Source organism: Eptatretus burgeri, chromosome 5 (genome assembly GCF_056783735.1).
Source record: "Eptatretus burgeri isolate ZD-2024b chromosome 5, Ebu_testis_v1, whole genome shotgun sequence".
Lineage (NCBI taxonomy): Eukaryota > Metazoa > Chordata > Myxini > Myxiniformes > Myxinidae > Eptatretus > Eptatretus burgeri.
Window position 1 is genome coordinate 83,835,675 of NC_140965.1, and position 5,816 is coordinate 83,841,490.

At 41.0% G+C, this 5,816-nt stretch overlaps 1 long non-coding RNA gene across 1 annotated transcript; it reads left to right on the plus strand.

The window, feature by feature from the left end:
* Positions 1 to 537: 537 nt before the first annotated feature.
* LOC147026861 (uncharacterized) lies at positions 538 to 4,025 on the plus strand. The gene is made up of 2 exons (XR_015058541.1): positions 538 to 2,687; positions 3,792 to 4,025. It is a non-coding gene; the product is annotated as an uncharacterized LOC147026861 (long non-coding RNA).
* Positions 4,026 to 5,816: the final 1,791 nt, after the last annotated feature.

Consider the following 5,816-nt stretch of genomic DNA (forward strand, 5'->3'; position numbering starts at 1 on the left):
GCTGTAACCAACCGTCGGGAGCTGTAACCAACCGTCGGGAGCTGTAACCAACCGTCGGGAGCTGTATCCAACCGCCGGGAGCTGTATCCAACCGCCGGGAGCTGTATCCAACCGCCGGGAGCTGTATCCAACCGCCGGGAGCTGTATCCAACCGCCGGGAGCTGTATCCAACCGCCGGGAGCGCGGTCCTCCGGTTCTTTTTATCAGGGGCCAGTATGGGCGTTCCTACTTCTTTTATTTGGCAGACAGCCAAATCAAGCTTTCCTATTGGTGCATCACTGCACGTGACCTCCAACCGTCAATTCTCACGATCATTCTCTCCTCACCATTGAACAAGATGCAACTCCCAATTAACGCAGACCTGGCTTAAGACACCATGTTCAGGGTGCTGGACGAACGCCAGAAATAAGCCATTTGCCGGAACAACTGAGCGAAAACGTGAAGCGCTCGCAAAACGTCAACAGGTAATTATCACCTCTCTGTTCAGCCCGGCATGAACAAGAGCCAGTAAGCATCCATAGAGCTGCTGAACCCGAAGGAAGTTGAGCGTCAAATGTCAATGAAAAAAGGTGGTCCTGAGGTAAATGATCCACAGCCGTGTTTGACCGTTGGAATATACTGTCCGGAAAAGCTTGTGTGTTTAATCAAAAGTCCTGTAAGTCCCAAGTGAAAATGATTACCAAAATATACTGTGTAACTAAATCATCTCTATCCAAGCCAGTGTGTCTTGATGGAAAAGGAATAGAATGAGTCTCCGTTGGGCCAACGGCTATCTATCGCGTGCATGAACTGTGAACATCGCTCATGCAGAAATGAAAACTGACGTAAAAATCATACATCATGAATGTGTCGTAAAGAGGAAAAGGTTATTCCATAAGAAAGAAATGGAACCTATTATTTACCCTTCTCAAATGCATCAAAGAGTTCGAATCCCACCATACAAGGGGATGGGTCTTCTGAACATGCATTTATGGAAATAATTGTCTGAGGACCTGGATGTTGTGTGCCTTACTCAGATCCGATTCTGAAATCCACAATATCAAGACATAATTTTGGGGTTATTTTATGTTATGGGCACCTATTCTGACCATATTTAGAAGATTCTGCAGCTTATGTAATACATTCCATAAGTCATGTTAAAAATGGTGAATTTTGCTCCTTATTTATGCTGTAATCGTTTATTTTTGTCATACAGGAACATCAAACCACTTTCTGCACTCATCAATCCCATTTCCACTGATATGATTTTTTTTGGAATCACGTGTGGAATTATGTCACCCTAAACCTAAGAAAAATAAATGTTTCCATCCATGTCATTGAATTTCAATTGTTATTGGATTTCAAAACTTTATAAACTTTTTTTTTATTAACCCTAACCTTGATTTATACATTAATGTTTATCAGGTATGCACGTAAATTCCTAACCCCAAGACTTTGGCTCTGCAAAACAAACCCCACAGTGAATGTGGAATATAGAAATTATTTCATATAAAATTGAGAAATCGAACGAGCTGAATATAAATTCAAATATACACCTGTCACTGTTTTTCTCTGTTTAAAATGTTTGCCATGTAACCGCTCGCAAAACAACTCTCCGCTTGCTGTATATGATCGCATGACATATTTGACCCGACATCCGTGGGAATTTTCTTCCTAATAGTACAAATGGTGTCCCTTGTTGTTTACAAAATATATTTGGAAGATATTTTTTCGTCTCTTTTCCAATTTAGTGTGATGTATGATGCTAAAAGGTTAGAGTACGATATGGAAAGGATGGTCCAAACGGCCTTTTTACTTTTTTATTTCTACTGTACACTAAAAGTTTTACTGTTCACTAAATTTTTCCAGAATCGGGCCGAGTACTTGGCATTCCTAGTCAGTCTTGAAGAGTCCGAGTCCCCCCCCCCCAAATGTACGCCAGTTTGGATTCAAGTCTGAGATGCCCCATATAGATATTACAGTACGTGTTTTGATATCAACCCGTTTCCGAGTTTACTTTGCACACACATTTACACAGATCAACCTCGTTTATAAGGAGTCTAGATGCGTACAGTTTTCTTTGAGAACTAACTGCTTCGGCGCAGGATTCATTTTAATATGGCACCTTCATCTATCTTGACTCGATCGACATTAGACCGACGCAGTATGAATGATGCAGTATTTGAACACTTGAATGAGTTTGTGTTTGAACTTTGTTTAGATGCTTTCTAAATGTGAACGGATTTCTTACTAAAATTGATAGAAATAAGAAAGGTTAATAGATGCATTGATTATGTTGCGCATTCCAATTTATCTGTAATGATGATCTCATGTAAATTAAAACCTCGCCTTCAGTTAGAAATAAATTTCACTTCTGATGTGCTGCGTTGTCCTCGGATGAGGGTCTTGTTTCAGCATTCGCCAAGTCAAAGGTGTCGGTGTTGGTTTAAAAAATTTTTTTTCAAATAGATTACTTTGGTGATTTTAATCCCCTTTTTAATCTCATGTCATTCTCTTTCACTTTTACCAACATTGCGGCAAAATTTTATAATTCCGTGACAACACAACCTTGAACCAACCAACCCCTCCTGCCTCTCCCCTTGCGCATCCCCCGCCCACCTACAAGTTTCCTTTTGTATGACTGTTCTCTGTTGGCACCTGCCTTGTGGTAGAGCTCAAAGTTGCACTTTTTGCATATTCTGCATCCGGTACGTCATCATTCTGATTATAAAAAAATACAATAAAATATAGTCCCTTTGGGATTGTGAGCTGATGCATTTGGATTGAGTATTGCTTTCGAGACACTCGGAGGAGGACAATTTTAGACGTTATTGCCGTTTTAAACAAAATGTTGGTTTTCCAAGCACGGTTTTGGTTTTGATTCCGCAGTCATACCACGACGTAATAATAACAAAAAACGCGCTCACTCGCATCTTCTCATTCCATTGCCACGTGCCCCTTTGCCAGAATGTTCACCCCCATTGGTCACACCGGATGCTGACGCATTGCATTTGCTCTTGAGTAGTGTTGGCAATACTTGGGATTGCAACCATAATGTGCTTTTTGAACACACTCCATTTGGCTTTTGTTGCGTTCACCAAGAATGTGTTTTGTGATTAATCAAGGGTAAGGAAAAAGCCTTTGCATGGATACATACAAGCTCGGCACGTACAGTAGTAGCTTTGAGAAGTTGTGTTTGTTGACCGATATCACTCAGTGTTGCTTTTGTGATTTGTGTAAGTTATGCTGGAGATTGGTAAGGTTTTGATGCTCAAGAATGTTTTGCAGAGGTTTAACTATCAAGGGGATGCACTATCACGATGTTAAAATACCAACGTTTTCCTCTTTTTTTAACTATATTTTTTATTTTTTTTAAAAACATTTTTTATTGTTTTTATAAATTTATTTGTTTGCGTGTTTATTTTTGCCAGAAATCAAAAAGAGTAAATTGTTGACTCAAAACTTTAAATTTATCCAAACGACATTGTTGAAATGTTTTTTTTTCTTGCTTTATCTAAGGCTCATGAAAGATGTAAATTTACCCAAATTACAAGGATATTAGCAGATTATGGACAGTCGTTTCTTTCACAGGTTTCTCAGCGCCCCCAGGCGGTGTGAATTTTGTTTTACAGTCTGTTTATTTTTGTGTACTGTCATTGTGTAAACATTCTAATTTTATAACTGGTAGGATTGTACTAATGAATGCAGTTTTCCTTGATTGTTAGCAATGACACTTGTGCTAATAGGGACCAATGTTAACAGCAAATTCTGTGATTGATCCTTTTGTACTTCGATCTGTTCACCATTCCCAGGTTCTGGAGGGCCGTTTGAGTGCCAAGAGAGTGGAGGGAAGTGGCCGAGAATGTGACAAAATGTCTGTCCGGCCGACGATGGATAAAGAAAATGGTGGGCTCGTGAGCGGAGTAGGATCCGGAGGTGCAGGTGCGACAGCTGGTGGTAGCATCGGGGCGGCTCGACCGTCGGTGCCCCAAATATCGGTCTATGGGGGGTTGACAACCACTGGAACCGATCGACAAACTGTGCAGGTGTGCATTACTTGGGAAAAGCAAAAACTCTTGTTTGTGACTGATCCATTGAGTCATTTCCGTCACACTGTGCTGTCAAGATTGGCCAGCAGTTTACATTACTGAAGGCCAACAAGTGGTGCTTTGTTGAAGCTTTCCTGGCTCGTGATAGAAAGAAAACATTTGTAATATTTTCGGGAATGAGGGCCTCATAATGAAACCAGGTCAGCCTGGTGGAGTGAAATTGACCTCGTTTTATTGTTCGATATCTCTGTGCATTATACCTTGTGCTTTGTCTGACTAAAGACTATGTAAGATGTGCTTTCTTGTGTCAGGATATTAAAAATCCCACTTAAGAAAAAAAAAAGACGTAGCAGCAAACAATAGCCTATCAAATTCCAAATTTCCTGCATAATTGCTATATCCTGGGAGTGAGAGAGACACGTTATAATTGGGGAAGGAAAATTACGACATTTGATTTTGGTTTGAGAACTTTTTTTTTTTAATTCTTAAGCGGCATTCCAACCGAATGCCAAACCGTTGCATTATATTTGTGCTTTCATATGTTGGACTGTTTTACAGAGCATCAATGATGCTGAAGCAGTTTCTTGGCAAGGATTGTACTCAGTGATTTGCCATTGCCTTCCCAGCAGTAGTTAGGCAGTTATTTGTAATTTATTCATGGTGCCGGCAAAAGCTCACCTATTTTTTGTGAAGACACCGTGGGATCTTTAACGTCCACCAACTAATGCTGGCAGACAGGAATGCCGTTTAACGTCCATCTGAGGGAGGGACGGCACACCCATTGATGAATCGCCCTTCCAGCGAAACACCGGGATGCAGTTTATAGCTGGGTCGGGGTTTATAGTACAAATTAAATGCACTAGCAGAGTATGCGCCCCATGGGTGATCTTGTTCCGAGCATGCAACACGTTCTTCTGATGCATACCTACATTTGGGTGGTGTATAAGCAACTGACAGCTCTGGATAGGCAACCTCCCCCCCCGCCCCCCACCAAAAAAAACCTGGCTTACGTGCATGAAGCAAAAAAAAAAACACCAACTACTTATAATTCAAAACACCTCACTGTACTGGAAAATGTTGGGACAAGAATCTACGATTGTAAAGGTGGGGACTTGTTATACCCCCTCCCACCTAGAGCAGCGCTACATGATACACATTTACATAGACAATTGGTGCCCCCCTCTTCACACCCCACCCTCCCCCCCCCAATACCCCCGGAAAAGAAAAAAACACCCCTGTGCACTGATTGGGATAATGCTGAACCGATGCAGCAAGTCTGGGTGTAATTGGCCCAGAACTGTAGGAGGAGTAGCATGAAAAACAAACAAACAAACAAACGAACAAACACCTATCCATGAATCACAAGGATGTACACACTATGAGGTAAAAGATTAACACAAACGAATCGTTAAAACATTTGAACTGTACTGTTTTCAAGATACTTTTTGTTGTTAACAGCCTACCCTCATTCCTGAATGTATTTGAAAACTTCAATGTGTGCCTGGGTGTGCACAAGGCCTTGCATCTGGGAATTGTTGAGTTTTTCTCAGACATTGTTATCCTGTGAAGCAGAATTCATATTCAACCGTTGAGATGTTCAAAGCAATGTTCAACAGATCCTTCATTTTATGCAGCTGCTCACTGTGGCATTCTTAGCCTCATAATTGATGTCACTTGTTATTTTTTTCTCTTCCTGCTTGCACACAATTGCGACTCTTATTCCAACCAACCATCAGAATGGTTTATCAGTTGGGCTATGATGTAATGCGTCCCACTAGGACCATTGAA